Source organism: Somniosus microcephalus, chromosome 22 (assembly GCF_052327205.1).
Source record: "Somniosus microcephalus isolate GS21.2 chromosome 22, FLI_Smic_1.0, whole genome shotgun sequence".
In the NCBI taxonomy this organism is placed as follows: domain Eukaryota; kingdom Metazoa; phylum Chordata; class Chondrichthyes; order Squaliformes; family Somniosidae; genus Somniosus; species Somniosus microcephalus.
The window spans coordinates 70,983,270-71,009,685 of NC_141008.1; the positions used below are offsets into that span (position 1 = coordinate 70,983,270).

Below are 26,416 nucleotides of genomic sequence, written 5' to 3' on the forward strand. Positions count from 1 at the left end.
TGACAATTAGTGAATTGTAGTTGACTTTAGGCCCAGCCCTATTATTAGGGAACTTATCAAATGCTTTCTACAAGGCAATGTTTGAAAATATCAACCATATTAACCTCGACCCATTTGCTACATCCTCAAGATGATGCTCCTGGTCGATGAGCTCTGGGAGCTCTGGCCTGAGGGCCCAACTGCAGACTGCTGGTATCAGGGATGGCACTGGTTGCAGGGATGGTGAGGGTGAAGGCATGCTGTCATCCTGAGAGAGGGCGACATGTTTCATTCCCATTGCACGACTGTTCCTGCTATTCAGCTGTCCCACTGGTCTGCAGGAAAGCCGGTTATAGGAGATCAGTGATCCTACTGAAGCTCCTATCTATTTGGTCTTCCAGCCTATCTAAGGCGGAAGAGATGGTGGAGCTCAGAGCCTGTATGGCCCCAGTATGAGCATCCCTGAGTAATGCTACTATTGGTGCCGCAGACTTCTACAAGGAGAGCCTAGCTGCAGCTGGCAGTGAGGTGCCCACACGCTCCATGGATGACTGCAGATTGCCAATGCCACGTGCCACACAAGTTGGTAGTGGACTCCTCAAACTCTCCGACATGTTGTGGAAACTCCCAGGCAGGCAGTCCAACGCATTCAGCATTTGCTGGTGCACAGAAAACATTTTTCTTTTAAGTGCTGGGCCCCTAAAGGCTGCATCTATGTCCTCTTGAGCAGAGCTAGGACCCGAACTTTCCCTTCAGTGAGCCGTTTTTAGAGCTGTCCTTTTCACTTGCACCCGCTTCTGGTGAATGGCCAGTGAATATATCACATGGGGTGACAATTTCTATGCTGGTGCTTGGAAGGCTAAGAGCGAGTGATGGTGCATCTCCGGCTGTGTACTGCACCTCAGTTGGTTGCAGCTGCAAAGCCCAAGTTGTCTGAAGTACCTAGAAAAAAGGGCGAGGGACACGGGTTCCCATGTAAACAGTAGCAGCTGAGTGGCAGTGCAACGCACCACCGGGTTACCGTGCTGGATTTGTGTGTGAGCAAAGGAGTTAAGTGGAAAGCGAAAAGGAAGGGAAGATGCCCAAACAGCTTGCTGTCCATGTCCTCCACCCTTTTCAACTCCAATGTTGCATGACTACTCTCTGCCAATGATGTTGATGGTGGCCTCTTCCATTGGTGTCAGTGTCTGTATAGAGGCAGGGCCTCCTCCTGTTCTCATCCTCTTCATTCTGCTGTGTGACTGCTTTTCATACAAGAAGAGTGGACACGGGGTAGTCTGTGCTGTGTTGAAGAGTTTGCAAGGTATATGAAGCAGAAAGAAACACTAAGAATGGCCAAGAGGGGGCAGTAGTTGTGAAGGCAATAGCAACTTTGGAGGGTGTGAGTGCAATCAGAAAGAGGTGTAGTGAAGTTTTCCATAATGATTGGAAGAGAGGCATAGGAAGGAGAGAGGGAAGGATTGATAGTGATGAGGCTAACGTAAGATGGCGCAGGGCTTTACAGAAAGTGAGAGATAGCTTACCCTGACAGTCCTGGTGAGGCCATTAAATTTCTTCTAGCACTGCAGCCAGATCTTTGGAACAATGCTACTGGCCTGTTCACCTGTTCAGCCACCTCTCTTCATTGCTGATGACTAATTTGATGGGGCACCTATCATTCACTGGAAGGCAGGAGGACCTCCTTCCTGTTCCTCACTTGCTCCATGAGTATAGTGAAACCTGTACAAATGGATACCGCCAAAAACCAGACACTTGCAAAAAACGGACACTTATTGACAGTCGCAAATAACTTACATTGTAATAGATACAAACTGCAGCTTGAAACCACGGACACTTGCAAATTATGAACTATGGACAGCCTTCAACGAGCCAAGTCTGTTTACAACTTAAAACACCGGACACACAGAGTGTGAGGCAGCAGTGGATGTAAAAAAATGGCTTTTGTGTAATGGAGATCTCTTTACCCAGCATGCACAGTGGGAGAGACACCCCTCTATCTGTGGGATTAAAAGCTTGCATGGCTTTATCACAGGGTTGGAGGGGTTTCTCTGCCGCTGTGGGTGTTGGGTAAAGAGATCTCCAGTACACAAAAGCCAGGCACTACTGGTTGGGCGAGGGAGGTGGGGTGGGGGGGGGGTGCTGAGATCACGGTGGGGAACGTGATATAAAATTGCAGGAGAGGGATGCCCTCAAATCACAGGGGGCTCAAGAGTTGCAGGTAGAGAGAGACTGTGGAATGGGGGCTCGGGGGTAGAGGGAGACTGTGGAATGGGGCTGGGTGAAGAGGGAGATTGGGGAATGGGGCGGGCTGATATGGATGCTGGGCACTCGGGGCAGAGATGGAGAGCATGGTTTCCCCTTTTCCCCACGCTCGGTTTCCCCTCTTCGCCTGTTCTCAGGTGGCCTCCTGGTTCTTGGAACTTCTCGCTCAACAGCTGCTGGCACGAAACCACAAACAAAGATTCTCAACTACAGGGGACCCAACCTTTATAAGGCAAATCCAATAGCACGTGTAGAAGTCATGTGTTCCGATGTCATGTGATCTGACAGCAACTGATCTGACGTCACATGGCCAGATGCCATGTGGTCAGAACATCACATGACCAAACTTCCAGGAAAGTCTCCAACCAGAGTTGGGAAACCTACCACCTCAGTACATCAGGGTGCTGATGAGCTGCTAAAAGCCCCCTACCCACCCCCCAACACTTCAAACACTAGCAACTGCAGCACACGGAGGGAGGGGGGGTCCCAGACAGGGGGCTGCAGTACATTAATCTCCACCCCCACCAACCCCCCCCCAATTTGTCTGGGATCTACAAAGAATTCCGGCCCGACAGCAGCCACTTTGCCCTGTGCAAGCTGCCAACGTAGCAAATCCCAGGACCAGGACATCCCTCCCTCAGTGGTAATGGACACTGAGATGGCAATGTAGGAGGAAATGAACTGAAATTACACCCAGAATTAGGCACGATCCCAGGTGAAGGTGAAAAAAAGGACTGTTGCAGGAGATACAGTCAATCCTGGGATATTTGGCTCATCCGGTTTACTGTACATACAATGACCATTTTGAAAGTAAGGACACCTGCAAAACAGTGAAACCTGTAAATTAATGGCACCCGACTCAAGTCCCTTAGGTGTCCCTGTTTACAGGTTTCACTGTAGCTCCAGAGCTACATATGAACATAAGAAATAGGAGCAGGAGTAGGCCAATCGGCCCCTCGAGCCTGCTCCGCCATTCAATAAGATCATGGCTGATCTGATCCTAACCGCCAATCTACTATCACAGAACCATCTCCTGAATCTAACAGAATTAGACACACGAAATAGGAGCAGGATCAGGCTACATGGCCCCTGGGCCCGCTCCGCTACCCACAGGGCCATGACCGATCCGAACCTAGACTCATGTCCAAAATCCTGCCCGCTCCCCGTAACCCTTAATTCCCTTTACTTCTAGGAAACTGTCTATTTCTGTTTTAAATTTATGTAATGATGTAGCTTCTACAGCTTTTTGGGGCAGCATATTCCATGGACCTACCACCCTCTGAGTGAAGTAGTTCCTCCTCATCTCAGTTTTGAAAGAGCAGCCCTTTATTCTAAGACTATGCCCCCTAGTTCTAGTTTCACCCATCATCGGGAACATCCTCCCCGCATCCACCCGATCCAACCCCTTCACAATCTTATATGTTTCAATAAGATCGCCTCTCATTCTTCTGAACTCCAATGAGTAGGGTCCCAATCTACTCAACCTCTCCTCATATGTCCATCCCCTCATCCCCGGGATTAACCGAGTGAACCTTCTTCGTACTGACTCGAGAGCAAGTATGTCCTTTCTTAAGTATGGACACCAAAACTGTACGCAGTATTCCAGGTGCGGTCTCACCAATACCTTGTACAACTGAAGCAATACCTCCCTATTTTTATATTCTATCCCCCTAGCAATGAAAGCCAACATTCCATTGGCCTTCTTAATCACTTGCTGCACCTGCATACTAACCTTTTGAGTTTCGTGCACCAGGACCCCCAGATCCCTTTGTACTTCAGTACTTTCCAGTTTCTTGCCATTATGATAATTTGCTCTACGATTTTTCCTGCCAAAGTGCATAACCTCACACTTTCCAGTATTGTATTCCATCTGCCAAATCTCTGCCCACTTACTTAGCCTGTCGATGTCCCCTTGCAGGTTTTTTATGTCCTCCTCACTCACTACTTTCCCTCCCATCTTAGTATCATCTGCAAACTTTGATATGTTACACTCGGTCCCCTCCTCCAAATCGTTAATATAGATTGTAAAGAGTTGGGGACCCAGCACTGACCCCTGCGGAACATCACTAGTTACTGATTGCCAGTCTGAGAATGAACCATTTATCCCAACTCTCTGCCTTGGAAAATCAAGGGGCGGGTGTTCCAAATTACATCATACTGTCCGTTGCTTCAATAACCCACTGTCGGCTGACCACCTTTGAAAAGAGAACCTCTCCTTTAGGTCTGCCTTCTGGTGCTGGTCACCCTACTAGAATCCATCCCCCCCCCCAACACCCCTCCATCCCATCCCCTCCCCCCCCCACTCCCCAATCAGCAACTGCCTATAATGAGTGCAATTAGTGCTACAGCTTCCTACTATTATGTTAATGTATTACAAGCCAAATGTATGTTGAATGTTTAAATGTCTTAACCTAAATGTACATTCTCGGGAGCCGCAAGCCTACATTTCGTTGTACTGCACTTGTGCACTAACAATGACAATAAAAGTTGATTTGATTTGATTTATTGTATTCAAATGAGGCCCAATGTCATTGGGCGAGCAGGGCAGATGTCCTGCCCATCGATGGCCCAATATACATGGCAAACACAAATCACCCCTACCTGTCACTCAATAGGAGTAAGGGTGGAGCAAAGTACAGGAAACTCTTTGGTATCCGGCACCGACGGGACCGGGATGGTGCCGGTTGATAAAAAAAATTCTGGATAACGGAGAGGTATACCTACCGAGGCTATTTTTAACAAACAAAAATAAAAAAATGAAGAAATGTGCAGTATAATTGGGTACTCACCTACAGAATGTTGTGTTAAATGGATGGTGGAAGATGCTTGATTAAGTACAGTAATGCCAGTTGAGGGTAATCCATAACTCTTTAATTACTTAACAGTAAAACAAAACTTATAAACGACTGTATACTGTAGTTTGCGGCATGAGAATTCTGCCGGTTATTAGAGAGTTCTGGCGATTGAGGCGCCGGTTAAACAAGAACAAGTTCTTGACCACAGTAGACTTGAGTTTTTGATTAGAGGTTACAGTTCTAACAAACATTGTGCCTATAAGTTGATGACACCAAGTGTCAACCTTCAAACTCACCTAATCTTAACTAATAACATACAAAATTCTTACATTGCTTGACAGGATAGATGCAGGGAGGATGTTTCCCCTGGCTGGGGAGTCTAGAACCAAGGGTCACAGTCTCAGAATAAGAGGTCACTGAGTTGAGGAGAAATTTCTTCACTCAGAGGGTGGTGAATCTTTGGAATTCTCTACCCCAGAGGGCTGTGGAGGCTCAGTCATTGAATATATTCAAGACAGAGATCGATAGATTTCTGAATATTAAGGGAATCAAGGGGTATGTGGATAGTGCAGGAAGGTGGAGTTGAGGTCGATGATCAGCCATGATCTTATTGAATGGTGGAGCAGGCTCGAGGCGCCAAATGGCCTACTCCTGCTCTTATTTCTTATGTTCTTGTGTTCTAATAGTCACTGGACTGCAGATGAACTGCAAAATTATGTTGCAATTATTTATATGTGGGTTGGAACTATAAAAACAATAGTATACTGTGCACTAAATTCCTGGCATGTTGCTAGTTAAGATGTATCCAAACATAATATAATATAATCTAAACATAATGTAGTGGTCTGAATTGTTCATCGTTATTGTGACAACATTGGAAAATTGTTGAAAGCTGCAAGTGTTCCATGGTTTTTGGACTGTTTGTCCTGTTTAATGGGAAAATGCATTTACATTGGGAACAAATGCTTGACATTTCGTTAAGAGTTCACAAAGAATCACCACCGTATAAATGCACAAGCAAAATCTTGCTTCGGGCTTTTTTAATACAGTGAGACCAGTGATGGACTGTCAACGGAGAGGCATACTGACAGAATCAGACAACGAGTACTGGGGAATTGTGAATAAACCATTAGAATGTATTAAAGCACTGTAGTTCACTTAATAAAAATGAGTAGCAGCAATATTTGTCATAAGTAAAAGATACTGCATTTATTCGGAAGTTTTTCTTATGTACTTTTAGAAGGTTGGCTATGAAAAGTGCTTATTAAAATTACTTATACTGATGGTGCATTGGCAAACATTGTATAACCTGCAATACAAAAGCAAAATACTGCGAATGCTGGAAATCTGAAATAAAAGCAGAAAATGCTGGAAATACTCAGCAGGTCAGGCAGCATCTGTGGAGAGAGAAACAGAGTTAACAGGGGGAATTTTTCTGGGGGTTCGCGGGCGCGTTTGGTGGGGGAAACCTTTTTTGATTGCGGGTCGGGATGCATCGTTCCCAGATGTTGGGTCTATCAGCGCTGAACAGATCCGGTATGTAGCGGCGGGGGAGGCAATTCAGGTCATCATATCCTTGTTAACAGCCCATTAAGAGGTATTTTGAGCTCAACTTTACATTTTAGGAGGTCGTCCATGGGGTCCACGCTGCTCGGGGATCACGTCAGGCAAGCAGATCGGGAGTTGTATGACCATGGAATCATCTCTTTATTTGACAACTGCAAATGTGCTATTAAAGCTCCCATCTCACTTCTGTTCACTTTCTAAGCTCAAAAACTGTTGCTTACTGCATTTGGAAGACAGATTGAGCTTTGCGCAGGTTGCAAGTGTTTGGAGTGAACTCTCTATCCAGTGTCACCTCATTGGAACAACCTCTCTCACCATTGACGGATCGCTTCTGTCATCTCAAGTTCACCTGCCATCTATTACATCAGCATCGGTGGCCTTGAAACTACCTCACCTTGGTCCTCAGAATCCCACCACAATCAGCCCCAATACCAGCAGCACCAGGCACACCAGCAGCACCAACATCAACACCAACCTTCTCCACAATCAAGTGATGCTGCACAGGACAGAGGGCATCAGCACCCGACCATATTGCTGTCTGGCACGCCAGGGATGGCCTCACCATGGCCAGATTTACTTCACTTGATGCTGTACAAGCTGGCTGCCACATGATGCACCAGGTTGGCACCACCCCACACCAACACCATAAAGCATTCCTACAATGCCCAAGCCATTCCTTTCAAACTCATGGTGTGGAGATGCCGGTGTTGGACTGGGGTGGATAAATGTAAGAAGCCACACAACACCAGGTTATAGTCCAACAGTTTTATTTGAAATCACAAGCTTTCGGAGCGCTGCTCCTTCGTCAGGTGAAGTGGAGAGATGCATAAAGACACAGCTTATATAGTCAGAGAATAATGCCAGATGATTACAGGTAATCTTTCTAACTGCCATTTATCACACCTTGGCAGAGAGATAATCACAGCAATCAAAGGAGTGAATGGTGTCCAAACAGGTTAGTCAGGAAAACATTACATCAAAGAACAATGAGGTGGGGTCACAAGGGGTCAAATGTCACGCTACATGTAACCCCACCTGACGTAGGGTCACCCAGACTCGAGTCGTCGTTGGCTTGTTCTCTCTACACAGATGCGGCCGGACCTGCTGTGATTTCCAGCAAAAAAAATGTTTTTTGTCTGTTTTTTGTTTTTCGTACAGACCCCAGCATCTGCAACATTTGACCCCTTGTGACCCCACCTCATTGTTCTTTGATGTAATGTTTTCCTGACTAACCTGTTTGGGCACCATTCACTCCTTTGATTGCTGTGATTATCTCTCTGCCGATGTGTGATAAATGGCAGTTAGAAAGATTACCTGTAATCATCTGGCATTATTCTCTGACTATATAAGCTGTGTCTTTATGCATCTCTCCACTTCACCTGACGAAGGAGCAGCGCTCTGAAAGCTTGTGATTTCAAATAAAACTGTTGGACTATAACCTGGTGTTGTGTGACTTCTTGCATTTTTCAAACTCATAACCATTGTGGGAGGAACCATTATGTCTCACCATTCATTGCAACTCATTAAGCCACTTCAAAAGGTTCACACAAATCTGTCCAAGAACGTGAAGTGTTGAGAATAAAATGTTTGACAGCACATTAACAGAAACTTCACATGAACTTTGGCTAAAACACCCAAGTGCCTACCCTTGTATGTTGTTAGTTGATATGATTGGACTAGGATGAGGGTGAGTGTGAGGGTGGCTACTGAGATAGAGAAGTAGATAGAAAGGGTTGGGTGGAGGTGCAAGGTAACTTGGCGTGAATAAGAATGTCCAGGAGTAGGGTAGGAAAAGAAAGAAGAAAGAAAGACTTGCATTTATATAGCACCTTTCACAACCACCAGATGTCTCAAAGCATTTTACAGCCAATGAAGTACTTTTGGACTGTAGTCATTGTTGTAATGTGGGAAATGTGGCAGCCAATTTGTGCACAACAAGCTCCCACAAACAGCAAGGTGATAATGACCAGATAATCTGTTTTTGTTTTGTTATGTTAACATCAGCCTAGATTTATGTGCTCAAGTCCTTGGAGTGTGACTTAAGACCCACAACCTTCTGACTCAGAGGCAGAGTGATGGGGATGTGATGAGAGACACAGCAGGGTGAGGTTGAGTGTGGCTTTGTACAAACGTTTTGTGATCTACTGAGATCATTGAAAGGTTTGCTCCACTCCAGCCTGGTCCTCCTGAAGACATCCCTACTTGTGCCCTCCTGTGCAATGTGCAACCAGGCTGCATTGGTCTCCTGGGGAGGCCTCTTCTGCCCATTGGAAGGGAAGTGAACCTTCCTGCATGCTGTGACTCCCTCTATAAGCATATGGAGGGAGTCATGGGGAGCCTGGGTGCAGCCCTTCACCCCTGTGCAGTCATTGTCAGTGTTTGCAGCACCTCAACGCTGTAGAACACTGACAGCACAAATGTCATCATTAATTTGCGCATGGTCCCTTTAAGGAAACCGGCAGATGACGCGTCATCAAATGACATCATCAGACCCGCTTCCTTCAATTGGCCGGCAAACGCGCTGGGTGGGCTTAACAAGCCCAATTAATGTACAGTAAAATCATTCTACACAGCGGGGAGCCAGCAGCGGGGTCAGGACCCGCCACCGATGTCGCCTGCCACGGACCCGTCGACGTAGGGGAAATCGCGGCCAACGTTTCATCCCAGTTCTAATGAAAGGTCATCAACCAGAAAGGTTAACTCTGTTTCTCTCTCCACAGATGCTGCCTGACCTACTGAGTATTTCCTGCATTTTCTGTTTTTATTGTATAACTAGTAACTGCTTATACACAAGTCAGAAAACTGTGTTCCTTCACTTTAACTCTTATGCAAATCTAAACTGATCATTGCAACAACTGGAATTTCCCAAACTATTATAGGAGGCAAGTACTCTGAGCTAACATTCCAAAGTATTTTTATATGCAATGCCACATATGCACATGACAAAACAGAGAACATTCTGTCTTCATTTAACATGGTGTTTTAAAGTCAGTAGTGTTTAAATGGGACCTGTTTTTCCTCACCCAAAGTCAGAATTAGAGGCCTCAAGACAAATTGTCTATGGGACCAGTGTAAGAAATCACACAACACCAGGTTATAGTCCAACAGCTTTATTTGAAATCACAAGCTTTCGGAGCGCTGCTCCTTCTTCAGGTGAAGTGGAGAAATGCATAAAGACACAGCTTATATAGTCAGAGAATCATGTCAGATGTTTACAGGTAACCTTTCCAACTGCCATTTGTCACACCTCGGCAGAGAGATAATCACAGCAGTCAAAGGTGTGAATGGTGTCCAAACAGGTCAGTCAGGGAAACATTACATCTAAGAACAATGAGGTGGGGTCACAAGGGGTCAAATATTGCAGATGCTGGGGTCTGGATGAAAAACAAAAAAACAGACAAAAAACATTTTTTTTGGCTGGAAATCACAGCAGGTCCGGCTGCATCTGTGTAGAGAGAACAAGCCAATGTCGACTCGAGTCTGGATGACCCTGCATCAGGTGGGGTTACATGTAGCGTGACATGAACCCAAGATCTCGGTTAAGGCCATCCTCATGGGTGCGGAACTTGGCTATCAGTTTCTGCTCGACGATTTTGCGTTGTCGTGTGTCTCGAAGGCCACCTTGGAGAATGCTTACCCGAAGATCGGAGGCTGAATGTCCTTGACTGCTGAAGTGTTCCCCGACTGGGAGGGAACACTCCTGCCTGGTGATTGTTGCGCGGTGTCCATTCATCCGTTGTCGCAGTGTCTGCATGGTCTCGCCGATGTACCATGCTCCGGGGCATCCTTTCCTGCAACGTATGAGGTAGACAACGTTGGCCGAGTCACATGAGTATGTACCATGTACCTGGTGGGTGGTGTCCTCACGTGTGATGATGGTATCTGTGTTGATGATCTGGCATGTCTTGCAGAGGTTGCTGTGGCAGGGTTGTGTGGTGTCGTGGTCGCTGTTCTCCTGGAAGCTGGGTAATTTGCTGTGAACGATGGTCTGTTTGAGGTTAGGCGGCTGTTTGAAAGCGAGTAGTGGAGGCGTGGGGATGGCCTTAGCGAGGTGTTCGTCGTCATCGATGACATGTTGAAGGCTGCGAAGAACATGGCGTAGTTTCTCCGCTCCGGGGAAGTACTGGACGACGAAGGGTACTCTGTTGGTTGTGTCCCGTGTTTGTCTTCTGAGGAGGTCTATGCGATTTTTCGCTGTGGCCCGTCGGAACTGTCGATCGATGAGTCGAGCGTCATATCCCGTTCTTACAAGGGCGTCTTTCAGTGTCTGTAGGTGTCCATCGCATTCCTCCTCGTCTGAGCAGATCCTGTGTATTCGCAGGGCTTGTCCATAGGGGATGGCTTCTTTAACGTGGTTAGGGTGGAAGCTGGAGAAGTGAAGCATCGTGAGGTTGTCCGTGGGCTTGCGGTAGAGTGAAGTGCTGAGGTGTCCGTCTTTGATGGAGATTCATGTGTCCAGGAATGAGACTGATTCTGAGGAGTAGTCCATGGTGAGTTTGATGGTGGGATGGAACTTGTTGATGTTATCGTGTAGTCTTTTCAGTGATTCTTCGCCGTGGGTCCTTAGGAAGAAAATGTCGTCGATGTATCTGGTGTATAGCGTTGGTTGGAGATCCTGTGCAGTGAAGAAGTCTTGCTCGAACTTGTGCATGAAGATGTTTGTGTATTGGGGTGCGAATTTGGTCCCCATGGCTGTTCCGTGTGTTTGGGTAAAGAACTGGTTGTCGAAGGTGAAGACATTGTGGTCAAGGATGAAGCGGATGAGTTGTAGGATGGCGTCTGGAGATTGGCTGTTGTTGGTGTTGAGTACTGAGGCTGTCGCAGCGATGCCGTCATCGTGGGGGATACTGGTGTAGAGTGCCGAGACGTCCATCGTGGCGAGGAGTGTTCCTGGTTCAACTGGTCCGTGGGTGCTGAGCTTCTGTAAGAAGTCTGTAGTGTCGCGACAGAAGCTGGGGGTTCCCTGTACGATGGGTTTCAGGATGCCCTCGACATATCCAGAGAGGTTCTCACACAGGGTTCCGTTGCCTGATGCGATAGGACGTCCAGGTGTGTTGGCTTTGTGTATCTTTGGGAGGCAGTAGAAGTCACCCACGCGGGGAGTACGTGGGATGAGAGCATGTAGGATGCTTTGAAGGTCTGGATCGAAGGTTTTGATCAGTCTGTTGAGTTGGCGGGTGTGTTCTTTGGTCGGATCTGCGGGTAACTGTTGGTAGTGTTCCTGGTTGTCCAGTTGTCGGTATACTTCTTTGCAATAGTCCATTCTGTTCTGTATGACGATGGCACCTCCTTTGTCTGCTGGTTTGATGACGATGTTGCGGTTGGTCTTGAGAGCGTGGATGGCGTTGCGTTGTGCTCGGGTGACATTCTGGACTGTCTTGTGAGTGCGGCTGATGAATCTGGCATTGATGCATCTCCTGACAGCTTGAGCATACATGTCAAGCTTAGGGCAGCAACCCTCCGGAGGGGTCCAATTTGACTCTTTCTTCTTCGGTCGCTGCACTGCGGATCCCTCTGTCTGCTGTTCCGGATCATTGATTGTCTCATTGGGTTCGCTGCTGACATCTTGGGATTTGTGGAAGAATTCCCGGAGCCTCATTCTCCTGATGAATTCCTCTGTGTCTGCCGCGAGACCGATGGGGTCCATTTTGGTGGTGGGGCAGAAATTGAGCCCTCGGCTGAGAACTTCAATTTCGTCTGGTTGAAGGGTGTGGTCGGACAGGTTGACGATGGATTTCCCTGTGGTTTCAACCGTGGTACCGGGGGAGACTTGGTTGCTGCTGCTGGTGATGCCAAGTTTCTCAAGCTTCCTGTTCTTGGTGTGCATGTAGGTAGCGTAGTTCCGTTGCCTTGTTTGTTTGGCGGTGTCTCGTAGCTGGTCTGCTGCGTCCTGAGCACAGGCTGAGAACATGGACTCCATCTCGGTTTCGAGGTTGCGGCGTCTGCTGCAGGGTCATCCAGACTCGAGTCGACATTGGCTTGTTCTCTCTACACAGATGCGGCCAGACCTGCTGTGATTTCCAGCCAAAAAAAATGTTTTTTGTCTGTTTTTTTGTTTTTCATACAGACCCCAGCATCTGCAATATTTGACCCCTTGTGACCCCACCTCATTGTTCTTAGATGTAATGTTTCCCTGACTGACCTGTTTGGACACCATTCACACCTTTGACTGCTGTGATTATCTCTCTGCCGAGGTGTGACAAATGGCAGTTGGAAAGGTTACCTGTAAACATCTGACATGATTCTCTGACTATATAAGCTGGCCTAGAAATTGAGTAGCCTTAGCGCCGCATTTGAGGCGCTAGAGGGCCTAGCGCCGGAGTTATGGCCAGTTTAGAAATTCCCTGGGGCCCTAGAATCGGCGGTAGACCGGTTGCGCTGCACCGGCACCGATGACGTCATCAGTGTGCGCAGCGTCCCGGTTGCCGTGGTGACGGGCCCCAGCGCCGAAATTGAGTTGCGGCCGCCTCGCCCGTGGCAGCCGCAACTAAGATTTTTTCAACCGAGTCTTCCCCGAGTTAGCGCCGGCGCATTAAGGTCGCGCGGCGGCCGGCCGCTTTCCCGCCGACCGCCTGCCTGCACCTCCCTCCCTGGACTCCTCCACCCCCCCCCGCGGAACAGATGCGTCTGGCCTGCAAGCCCGGCACTTGTCCGAGGTGCCGGGCTCATTTTTTTCAATATTTGAACGGACAGCGGGCGGGTGCAGGCAGCTCCTCCTTAACTGAAGGAGGAGGCCTGCACTTCCCCAGCCTGCCGCACCGCATCGGGTCCCGCAGCGCCGGATTAGCGCCGCAATGCGGCAGTCAGCGCCCATTGGGAGGCGCTCACGCCCGCCAGTAGCGCCGGCAGCCGTCTGGGCGTGGCGCTACTGAATTTTTGGCGCACGCAGGGGGACTTAGTGCCGGCGCTAAATTTCCGGCGCTAAAGCCCTGGCGCGGCGCCAACTCAATTTCTAGGCCGCTGTGTCTTTATGCATTTCTCCACTTCACCTGAAGAAGGAGCAGCGCTCCGAAAGCTTGTGATTTCAAATAAAGCTGTTGGACTATAACCTGGTGTTGTGTGATTTCTTACATTTGTCCACCCCAGTCCAACTCCGGCATCTCCACACTATGGGACCAGGACAGCTTGATTAATCTGGATAACCGTCAGGATACAGGGGCTTCATGCAGGTAATAATTAAGTTAGACATGGCCAAGCACGAGCAGATATGTGTAACCTAGATGATGTGTGCACCTGCTCAGTAGGATGAGATACAATATCCCCTGCCAATGTGTCAATCATCAAGAATGATTGAGAGATTTAACTTCAGAGGCTGGAGATTCATGTCATCTACATATAACTCCACATTGGAAGGTCTAAGCTAATCTGTTTCATCCAAAAGTCCTATTGCTTATCAAACAGTCTAAAAAGGGTACCTTCATCTCTTGTGGACTGATTCTGAATTTTTGCAGGTTTCTCCTAGCCTCCTACCAGAACTTTGATGGATCATCTTTGGAAACCTGAATAAATGGCCAGGTGTCAATCCAGTATTTAGAGACCATGGCTGTGAAATTCGGCTCCTTTGTGCCTGCCGTTAGTGCCTCTGGGGATCGCTAATGAGGCAACGCTAATAGAGCCTCCCGAGAAATTCAGTGCGGCGTTGCTGGGGCACTAGCCGATAGCGCTGCGTCCTGCCGGTAGCGCCCCAGGCCACTGCAGCGCTGCCGATGACATCATCACCGTGTGACGTGACACCTTAGCGCCCCGCCGTGGCCCCGTACCGCCCCACAACAGAAATTCAGCTGCGCCCCGCGAAGCTGCCACGGGCGATGTCAGCGCCAGCCTCACGGGTTGTGATCTGGGCTGCACGCCGCTGGAGGGGCGGTATTTAAAGGGGAGGTGCGGCTGTGACCTGCGCCGCCATTTCCTTCTTTTGGCCAACCTCCAGGTTGGCCCTCTGATGCGGCCCTTGGCCGCCATCGTGCAGCCACAGCACCGCGTCTCGGTGCTGGGCTGCAGCCACGGCACCATGCCACCCTGGTGGGCTAGTGTGGGCCATCGGAGGCCCTGCAGAGCTCGCAGCGTCCCTCCCCTTTAATGGAAGGGAAGGGGCGGCGAAACGCATCAGCGTTACGCAAAGCGGCCGCATAGCGCTCCGGCGTTACCGCGATTTGTGCCCCCAACACTGCCCCTAGAGGAAGTGGAACACCCAAGATAGTGCTTCACATCCTCTCCTGGGTGGTAAGCCGAATTTAGCGGCCGGGGCAGTACCTTCACGCCAGGCGCTAAATCTTCGTCACTAATTCAGTTACCGCCCCCAAACGGGGCATAACCAAATTTCGCGCTGGATATTTTAATCTCCACTCGGTGGTGCTGTCTGGAGTGGGGCTTGAACCCTTCACTATCTGACTCAGAGGTGGGAATGCTACCAGTAAGCCAAAGACTCATTGCTCTCTGCCATATCCCGGTGAACATCTAGAAGTGCAAGCCCAACTAATTGGTTTTCACTGACTGAATAGTGGAACTGACTATCTCTGGAAGAACATCCATTGTTTCTGTGTTCTTTCAAGTGACCTAAGACACGCTCTTTTGAAAGGAGAAGTTCTGTAAAAAAAATAGAAATTTCAGGGGGTTTGAAATCCCTGAACAACTCCGCTGCCTACGCTGCTGATCTGATTCCTGAAGTGACACATCAGATCCACGTCCCCTCTTAGTACCAGTCTGACCTTCTCTGGTCACCAGCTTTGCTCCTTGCTCCCTATGCTCTGTGTCCAAAACAGTAATCCTTTATCAAACTGACCATCAGCCTCATGGATAAGAACAGAAAATGCTGAAAACGTACACCAGGTCAGTAAAAAGATCTGTAAAGGAAAAACACAAGTCAGAAGTTAATACCTGCCTTTGCTCTTTACAGGCGCTGACTGACCTGATGTGTACTTGCAGCATTTTCTGTTTTGGTTTCAGATTTTCAGCAATTGGAGCTTTGCCTTTCTATCAGCCTCTTGGGTATGTTTATGGGCTGGTGTCGATGTTGATGTAAAGTGCTGTGATGCCATGTCTGCTTATGAGGAACCAGCCAGTGGCTATGTGAGAGAAAGCTCTTTATCTGAGCATGCAGACTCGGGCTCTTCTTCTGTTGCCTGACATCTTCCCATCAGAAGAACAGATGGTGCATTGTTAGGATTTCCATTGATTGCTTTTTCTTTTCCCCCTGCTGCAGTGATTGTTTTTTTTTACAACTTCGAGGTCTGCTTGTCGAATTCAGAGCATATTGAGTGGGAGGATTTTATCTCCCTCTGCCCAGCAGACACTGGCTGATACAACAAAAACAACAACAACTTGTCTTTATATAGCGCCTTTAACGCCGTAAAATGTCCCAAACGCTTCACAGGCGTGTTGTCAGAAAAAGTTTGTCACCGAGCCACATAAAGAGATATTAGGACAGATGACCCACAGCTTAGTCAAAGAGGTAGGTTTTAAGAAGCGACTTAAAGGAGGAGAGAGAGGTAGAGTGTCGGAGAGGTTTAGTTAGGGAATTCCAGAGCTTAGGGGCTAGGGAGCTGAAGGCACAGCCACCAAAGGTGAACCGAAGGAAATCAGGGATGTGTAAGAGGCCAGAATTGGAGGGGGCGCAGAGATCTTGGAGGGTTGTAGGGCTGGAATTAAAATCAAAGCAACCTGCTTACCACTCTTTTTCAGCCTGTGGCTATCTTAAAGCTGAGTGGCTGAGGTTCTCACCTGACTCAGGCGAGAGTGTCATGAATTTATGCCAATCGGGATCCTATTACAAGGATCGGACCCCCAAAGCCATTTTATCCGGCTTACTGGATGGAGCGTCTGCCGTGGACACTCTGCTCAGCAGCAGCAGTCTGACCAGAAGAGGAGGCCCTCCAAGTAAAAAACGTATTTTTGTGCTCCTACGTACCCGACAAAAAAAAAGGTAAGCCGGTGGGGTGGGGGTGGTGGTGGAGGCGGGGGAGGCGGTGGTATCTCTGATTTGGCCGATCATATTATAAAACAGCCACACCGGGCTCTTCCCCTTCTGTGTTCCTGACATCATCCCAAACCCTCCCCCATGACTTACCTTGCTGCCGGCCGAACAGCTTCCAAACTGCTCAATATTGCTCTGGCCCAAACCCAGCGAAGCTGGCTCTATTTAAAATGGATGGGGTTTCCCTCTGCACCTCCCATGCGTTCTGCCCATGCATTCTGCCAGCCGACCGCCCGGGAGTTAAAATTCCCCCTTAAGAGTCAACCACACTGTTGTGTATGTACCTTTAAGAGAATAACTGGTCTCAGACTGCAGTACCGGCAGTCACCACCCCTGTATAAAAGGCGCTAGGGAGCCTCTGTGTTTTTAGTTTTCACTATTGACTTCCACCAGTAAAGACTTATTTTGTTCACTCCTGCTGTCCGTGTCTCAATTATTCACGGACGTAACACTGGCGACGAGTAAGAAACGAACTTACCTGCAGCTCGGCAGCACCTCAGACGATGTTATCGAAGGTCGAAGCCAGAAGAAAAAAAAAAGTAAATAAAATCCAAAGAAACTCAAGAAACGGACGTCGACCGTGGGCAACCGCCCTTCAAATCGTTGGATTGAAAACTTGCAGGAGAGACTGTCCAGAGCCAGGCTGGGTTCCTCGGTCTGTGGTTTCCCAGCTAATCGGGCTGGTGGCAGGTAGTGCTCTGATCCTTCCTGGGCTGCGGCGGGCTAGAGCTCGATCGGGTGGCTTTTCAACGGGGCTGGGCAGCGAGTCGGGAAGCAAAGAGAGAGAGAGATGGTGGAGCACACAGGGCGCGGCCGGTGCTTCGAAGCCGGGCAGCGTTCGGACCTAAGAAGAGGGAGGGAAGTGTCCCAGAGGGTCCGCTCCATGATGGAAAAATAATAAAAGAAAAAAAAAATCAATATTAAACGCGCAAGAAACCGTGGAAAGCAGCGCTAACAACAGCGGGGAAGAAGGCAAAGCGCGGGAGGCGACATTTTGTTAAATCGGGGAAGAAGGCAAAGCGCGGGAGGCGCCATTTTAGATTTGGAAGATGCCGAAGACTGGCTGTATCACTGCTTTTGATAATACAATAGAGGACTGGGCCACGTATGTGGAAAGAGTCGAGGTATATTTCGAGGCAAACGAAATAGCGGAGGGGAAAAAGGCATTGATATTGCTAAACTTAATGGGCGCTAGAACGTACGGCCTATTGCGGGACCTGATTACTCCAGCCAAACCGAAGGCGAAGAGTTTTAACGAAATTGTTGCTGTCCGACAGGAACACTTAAACCCTGCACCGCTGTTGATAGCAGAAAGATTTAAATTCCACAGGAGAACTCAGCACAAAGATGAGAGCAATGCTGAGTATCTTACGGAACTACGCAAGCTATCAAAGCACTGCCAGTTCGGAGCAGGACTGGCAGATACCCTACGGGACAAATTTGTCTGTGGACTCCTGAGTGAAGGAACACAGAAGAAGTTACTCTCAGAGAAAGAGCTGATGCTAGATAAGGCTTTCAGCGTGGCAGTATCGTATGAAGCAGCAGCCAGGGGAGCTGCAGAAATTCAACAAAAGCCACAGGAATACGGCACCCACGAAATGACACGGGGATTTGCAAAATGTTATCGCTGCAGCAGAACTAACCATGACCAGAAGGACTGCTGGGCCAAAGGCAAAATATGCAGACAATGCGGGAAGATTGGACACATTGCACGAGTTTGCAGGTCTGGGAAGAAGACCAGCGACAACAAAAAGGCTACTAAGGAACCGTACAAGAAAGTACAAAAGATGACGGACAGTAGTTCCGAAGGCCAGATGAGCGATAGTGAATCCGGGAACAGGAGACTAAGCTGTCTCAAACTTCACAATGTAATCGCAAAAGAGGATCACCGAACCATTTGGGTCACCCTCACGATAGCAGGGTCCCAAGTTAAAATGGAATTGGATACAGGATCAGTGCTAACCATCATGAATCGACGAGACTACGAGCGGCTATTTTCACACATACCCTTGAGAGAGACATCCATCATCTTGATGACGTATACGGGGCAAAAAGTATACCCCAGAGGAAAAATAAGGGTGCCTGTCGAAAACAATGGCAAGAAAATACGGAAATTGTATCTCTACATACTGCCAAATGGTGGACCACCGTTATTGGGACGGGAATGGATCAGGAAGATAAACTTAGATTGGCATTCCATTCATGCAATGACGGTGGACGGTAAAAAAGATGAAGACGTCACTCCTGGACGATTGTCAACAATCTTAGCTAACGCCAAAGAGGTATTTCAACAAGAACTGGGCACGCTTAAAGGCGTAACCGCCTCGATAAAAATAGAAGAGAATGCAGTTCCCAAGTTTTTCAAAGCAAGACCGGTACCATATGCAATTCGCCCAGCCGTCGAGGCAGAGCTGGAGAATCTGGAGAAGGCGGGCGTGTTGTCTAAGGTCGACTGGAGCGAGTGGGTGACACCCATCGTTCCTGTCATGAAGAAAACGTTAAGCAATAAGTCCGGAGAGCCAAGGAAGATTCGCATCTGTGGGGATTTCAAGGTGACGGTGAACCCAGTCCTTCACACAGTACAATATCCTCTTCCAAGGATAGAAGACATCTTCGCCTCACTGTCTGGAGGGAAGCGTTTTACAAAAATTGACCTAGCACAAGCATATTTGCAGATGGAGGTTGAAGAGTCCTCTAGGAAGTATCTCACGATGAACACTCACAAAGGTCTTTACCAGTATCATCGATTGGTATACGGAGTAGCATCGGCTCCGGCGATATGGCAAAGAGCGATGGAACAAGTCCTGCAAGGGATTCCGGGGACTCAGTGTTACTTGGACGACATCCTTGTAACAGGTGAAGATGACAGTGAACACCTGAACAACCTAGAACAGGTGCTCACTAGACTACGGGAACATGGGCTACGAGCCAACCGCCCCAAGTGCGAATTTTTTAAGAAACAGATATCGTATTGTGGCCACGTGATTGATGAAGAGGGGTTACATAAGTCCCCTGACAAAATTGAAGCGGTTGTTAAGGCCCCAGCGCCTGAAAATGTGTCGCAACTGAGGTCATTCCTCGGATTGGTGAATTACTATCATAAGTTTTTGCCGAATTTGTCGACAATTCTGCACCCGCTGTACGCCCTGCTACGAACGGGGGTAGCATGGAAATGGAGCGATGATTGTAAGCGTGCTTTTCAGAAGAGTAAGGACTTAATCACTTCAAGGGAAGTATTGGCTCACTACAACCCAGCACTGCTGATCAGACTGGCGTGTGATGCGTCTCCCTACGGCATTGGGGCGGTACCGTCACATAAATTCCTTGATGGCTTAGAGAGGCCGATAGCTTTTGCGTCACGCTCGTTAACTTCTGCCGAGCGTAACTACGCCCAGATTGACAGAGAGGCCCTCAGCCTACTGTGGGGGGTGAAGAAGTTCAATCACTACCTGCACGGTCAAAAATTTACTCTACTAACCGATCATCAACCTCTTGTCTCCATTTTCAACCCTCAGAAGGGCGTACCGATAATGACAGCACAACGGCTGCAGAGATGGTCCCTTTTCCTAGGGGCACACCAATATGACATCGAGTACAAAGGAACTAAACAGCATGGAAATGCTGATGGATTGTCACGCCTACCGTTGCCGACGGTGGAAGAAGAAGACCTTGCAGTGGATCCAATGGAGTTATTCCACTCGACCATAGTCGAATGTCTCCCTGTGATGAATGCAAACATAGAAAAGGAAACACGGAATGACCCGACACTATCACGGGTCTATGATTTAACGGTGAAGGGATGGCCAGCACATGGCGAACCACTGCTGCCAGCATTCTCGCCGAGAAGAGAACAGCTGTCAGTGTGCAGAGGAACCTTGATGTGTGGATCCAGAGTAGTAATTCCACCTAAGTTGACGGATAGAGTGCTCAATGAGCTTCATGAGAGTCATCTGGGTGGGGTAAAAATGAAGAACTTAGCCAGAGCGTTTGTGTGGTGGCCGGGAATCGATAGAGAAATCGAAGAGATGACCAAGAGCTGTGCAGGATGCCAGAAGGTCCAAAACGCCCCACCACAAGCTCCTCTGCATCCATGGGAGTGGCCCTCATCTCCATGGCAAAGGGTGCACATTGATTTTGCTGGTCCCTTCATGGACTCGATGTTTTTAATTGCGGTGGATGCACATTCAAAGTGGCCAGAGGTAATAAAAATGTCCTCAACCACCACGGAAAAAACTATCACAGTTTTACGAACCATATTCGCCAGGAATGGGCTGCCTGAACAGATTTGCTCTGACAATGGACCACAGTTTGTGTCTGAAGAGTTCCGGAGGTTCTTAAAGAACAATGGTGTTAAGCATTGCACATCTGCCCCATATCATCCAGCCACTAATGGATTGGCCGAGAGGTTTGTCCAAACATTCAAGAAGGCTATCAAGGCAATGTATAATGAAGATATACCCCTACAACACAAGGTGGATAACTTCTTGTTTGCCTACCGGAATGCGACACATGCGGTTACCAACCAAACTCCAGCCATGATGTTCTTCAATCGAAGACTACGATGCCGCTTGGATTTGGTTAAGCCAAACATCCGAAGGGAGGTGGAGAACAGGCAGTTTCAGAATATGAATGAAAGGCCAACCAGGAGTTTTAAGATAGGTCAACCAGTCTTGGCCCGGGACTACCGCACTGAGAAATGGCAGCCAGGAACGATTTGTACACGACAAGGACCTCTCATGTATGCCGTGGATGTTCGGGAGAGCATTGTAAGACGCCATGCTGACCAGATTCTAGAGTCACTGAAAAACGTCAACTCCACACCACGATCTGATACACCTGGTAATGAAATCGACGTTCCAATTGCAGCTACCGCAGAACCGGTAATATTGGAAGCAGATGAACCAAACAACGACATTGATCCCGACTCAACATTGCCAGAAGAACCTGATACCCCAAAGAGGCGTTATCCAGACAGAATCAGGAAGCCTCCTCAAAGACTGAACTTATAATTGCTTAAACTTAACCAATGTATCTAGCAACAGTAATTGTGATTGTAATTAGTTATCATTTAGTTGTTAAATGAATGTTATGTACTGTTTATCTAAAAGGGGAGGAATTGTTGTGTATGTACCTTTAAGAGAATAACTGGTCTCAGACTGCAGTACCGGCAGTCACCACCCCTGTATAAAAGGCGCTAGGGAGCCTCTGTGTTTTTAGTTTTCACTATTGACTTCCACCAGTAAAGACTTATTTTGTTCACTCCTGCTGTCCGTGTCTCAATTATTCACTGACGTAACACACACAGTGTGGGACTACAGTCGCCCATGGGCCAGGGTGGATCGGGGTGGCAGTTTCTGGAGTCATGTGCAGGTAGGTTCCCTTCCCTGCAGTCCATTAATGAGCTGGTTGGGCTTTTACAGCAAAATAGCTTCAATGGTCTTTTTTGGTTCCTCCAGCCCACATATGTATTGAACTTTTCACAACTTGCTTTGATTTGGACTCACAACCGCTGGGTTGCTAATCCAGTAACATAACTGTTCCATTATCTCACCCGATAGCTAAGAGCATGTTCTGAAATGCAGTCCTTTTTAACTCCTCATTAACATTATTTGCTTCTCTTGAAAGTTCACAGGGCACATTTCAAGTAAACTCAGAGAAGTATTGTCAGAGTTGAGGTGCTTGTTCAGAGGTCTATGTCATGTGCAGCTTTCTGTTCTGTTTACATCAAAGGAAGTAGAGAAATTCCTTGCTTACCTTTACAACACTCAGGTCAGACACCTTCTTCCTGACTTCATCCCAAGTGCACTGGACGTGTGACACCATGTTGACCCTCTCTGTTACTTCCTGCTACACCTGTCCTACCCGATGTATGCCCTTCAGCCTTATAGAGACTAGTGCGACTATACCTCACTCCAGCTTGCAGAGAGAGCATTGTTACTGAATCTTGCCTTCTTTTAATGTCTTCTTTGCTCCATTCACAACAAATTTCCATGGTCGCAGCTGGATTACCATAAAATGTATATTAGCTCATTAACTCATGATTCAGCATCATTATTGCAAAGGCTTGCACCACATGCTATCGTGCAGAGATTGGTCTGTTAAAATTACGTGCAATTACTTCACTCTTGATGCTGCAGTAAAATAGAACACTCAGTTAAGACATTTCCCAAGCCTAAAGAGCAATTTTGACCCCCTGCTGTAGTTCAAAGTTTTTTTCTTTTTTTTCTTTATCCAGACCTTTAATTTTCTCCCTTCCTCTCTTGAAGTCCCTACCTCATGCTGTGGTACAAACTATAGGGTCCACCACTCTCTGATACCTTGCCTAAGTCACCATTCTTCATGTTCAATCCTTGTTGGCAGGCTATTCAATCACCGCACATGCACACGCATTGCACACACGCCACACACTGCACACAACGCACACACACTGCACACACACCACACATGCACCGCACACACACTGCACACGCACACACACCGCACACACACACGCACCACACACATGCTGCACGGGCAGGCACATGTGTGCGCACACGCACACACATCCACACAAACACACGTGTACACATGTGCTCACACATGCACACATACATTCACACTGTACACACGCACACATACACGCACACACGCACATGTGCACACGCACACACATCCACACAAACACATGTGTACACATGCACACACACATTCACACTACACACACGCACACATACATGTGCACACACATGTGCACACGCACACACATCCACACAAACATACTTGTACACATGCACACACACATTCACACCGCACACATACGCACGCACATGTGCACACGCACACATGCACGTGCGCACCACACACTCACTCGTACATGCACACCGCACACTCAAATGCACAAACACAGACAATGCTCCAGCTGAGGAGCAAACCTAGGAGCTTCCTGGCCTGGTTCAAAGAAAAACCACCTGTATGAAAAGAACAGGGGTAAGTTTATTGCATTTGTACTGCTGATGGGGAACCCCAATCACTGGTAGCGCAAATTGGAATTGAGGAACACACTGCCACACAGCTGGGCATTGTGGGGTCTGAATTCAGATCTGCAAGGTCCCCCGATGACATAGTGAACTCATATAATAGCCCCTAATATTTCTGCAAGACAAGCCGCACTTGTTTCAGTCGTTCAAATTGGGATAACACTTGGAAGTTCGCAATGACCTTGACATATTCCCCAATTCAGGTTTTCATTAATTTTGGTTCTCACTTCTATCGCACTGTTTTCAAAATCAGTTTTCTCTGCAAATGAGAGAAACAGGACAGAATGAGTTGTGTTGGTCTTCGTGCTCTGAAGTAGGTGGAAGCGTAAATAAAGAATAGAATTTCACAGATTAATATTCGCAGGTTGTAATGTCTCCTATAAATAATGAAAATTGCTCCTGCAGAATTATTCAAATGTAATTTACACTGTTCCTACTATTTTTGCAGAGTCTGCTGTCAAGGTAGAATTTGTGCCATCACAGACCTTACTGGTTGGAGAAACTCATAAAAATAATGTAAATTATAATCCAGAGTCTCTTGAAGTAATGTGGTTTATTTAAGTACAGTGCACATAAATCCTGGATGTTTATGAGGCTTGTTTAGTGTGTGTGTGCGTTTGTCTGTGTAACTATCTGTGTGTAACACCAATGGTAGATATAGTAACAAGAGCAGATGATCGGCCCCGCACCTGATTCATTTTGTAGTGTTGTTTTCATTCCACTTTTTGTGGTTGTATCACAGTATTAGAATCCCAGTTTGTTAACTGTCTTCAAGTGGCAGCTTGGCTCCGTTGGTGGGCCTCTTACCTCTCAATCAGAACACATAGTGGAGTCTGACACTTCAGCGCAGTACTGTGGGAGTACTGCATTGTTGGAGATGCTGTCTTTCAGATAAGAGGTTGAACCAAGGCACTGCCTGCTCAGGTAAACATAAGAGATCCCATGGCACTATTTGAATGAGATCAGGGAGCTCTCCTAGTTTCCTGGCCAACATTCCTTCCTCCACCACCAAAGCAAGATTATCTGGTCATTCATCCATTTTCTGTTTGTGGCACCTTTCTATGTAACAAAGAGTGACTAAACTTCTAAAGTAATCCATGACTTATGAATCTCTCGAGGATGTAATAAGACACTATAAAAATTGAATTACTTTCTTTATTGGCAATGACTGCAGTTTCCTCATATGCAATTTATTATTTCTCTTCTACTGCAATATTGCCTCCCTAGTTTGCACAGAAGTCATAATTGGCTCCCCACCCCTCAATGCATTGATTTCAAATTCCTTGCCCTTGCTTACAAATCCAACCATGGCTTCACTCCATCCTAATACTCTCCATTCTAACACTGTGTCCTTCTCCAGCTGCACCAATAAAACTCAGCCCAATAAATAGCGGCTGCTCAGAATTTTTATTTAATAGTTTAAATCGTAAAACATTTTTATTTTTTTCTGCCACGCGCGCATCACCATTGTTATTCATAAGTGTTCTGCCTGAGTCATGATACATTCTGCATATTATTGTGACACAGGAGCAGGGTGAACTCGGCAACTCCTATAATGCTTCTCTCGCTCTCTTATGCACGCGCAGAATTTTTCCCCCCCACAGTAGCTTGAACTATAAGATCCCCTCTACCTGGTTGCCATGTAACATATTGGGCCGTATTTTCCGATCCCTACGGGTGTGTACGGGCTGTGTACACACCTGTAGAGACATCAGAAATGCTGGTTTTAGACATGCGAAGCGCATGCGCTGAAAACCGGCATTTCCGTTCTGTCAAGATCGGACGCCTGCCCTGGAGAAGGGCCTCTGCGGGGGGAGAGTTCCACTTTCTACAGAACCTCCACCCGCAGAAAACCCTTAGAAATCTTACGCCTGGTAAAAACAGGTGCAGGCCTGTTTTTACCAGCAAAAGAGTTTAAAAAAGTACATTTTTTTTCACTCATTTGTAATTTAAAAATACTTTTAAAAAGTAAGTTTATTTTTAGCCCTGTAAAAAACTTTAATTATTTTTATCAAAAAATTAAATTTTTGTTTAAAATATTTAATTTAATGTAATTTTAACTCATTTTAAACCGTGATTTAAAAAAAATTACTTAATGTTTTGATGTGTTTTTGGGATGATCTCCATTCATACTTTTGACAGGTCTATCTGTCAGAAGTATGAAGGGAGAGTCCCTTCTCCTATTGGCTGGCCTGACCCACATGATCCCAGGGACGCTTGCGAACCACGTGCGCCCCTGGGATACGTGGGCCCTGCGCATTTCGACTGTGGAGAGGCCCAGGAGCGGAAGTGCCCGCACCTCGGGAGCCCTCAGGTGAGTGCGTAGATTGTTTTCCGATATGAGGCATCCGCACGCAGGAAGCCTCCTATCGGAAATTACGGGCCAATGGCCACGGTGCGCAGCGCACATTGGGCGGGCGGTGCACGGGCCATCTACTCCGCCCACCCGATGATGTCAGCGGGAGGCCGAGTTGATTTCGGCGATCGGGCCTCATTTGGCTGGAACAGACCGGCTGCCAGTGCTAAATGCGCCGTTTATTGGCAGCTCACAATTTGGGAGGGTGTGAAACCTGTCGGGCCAGATGCTCATCCTGGGCCTGCAGCAGCACGTTGAGAGGGAGGGCTGGAAGCATCCGGGATTCCACAGAGCCAACAGCCATTCAGCAGCGGGGACATTTTATAACCATGCACAGCAGCAAGGAAATTAAACTTATGGAAGTCTTTAAAGGTCAAAACCCAAGAGACTGAAGTAAAAATGAGTGCCTGACATGTTTCCAGCATTGCAAAAGCAAAATACTGCAGATGCTGGAACTCTGACATAAAAACAG

The 26,416-nt window shown here is 47.5% G+C and overlaps 1 pseudogene; it reads right to left on the reverse strand.

Moving 5' to 3' along the window:
• Positions 1 to 67: 67 nt before the first annotated feature.
• LOC147102515 (uncharacterized) lies at positions 68 to 14,143 on the reverse strand (annotated as a pseudogene).
• Positions 14,144 to 26,416: the final 12,273 nt, after the last annotated feature.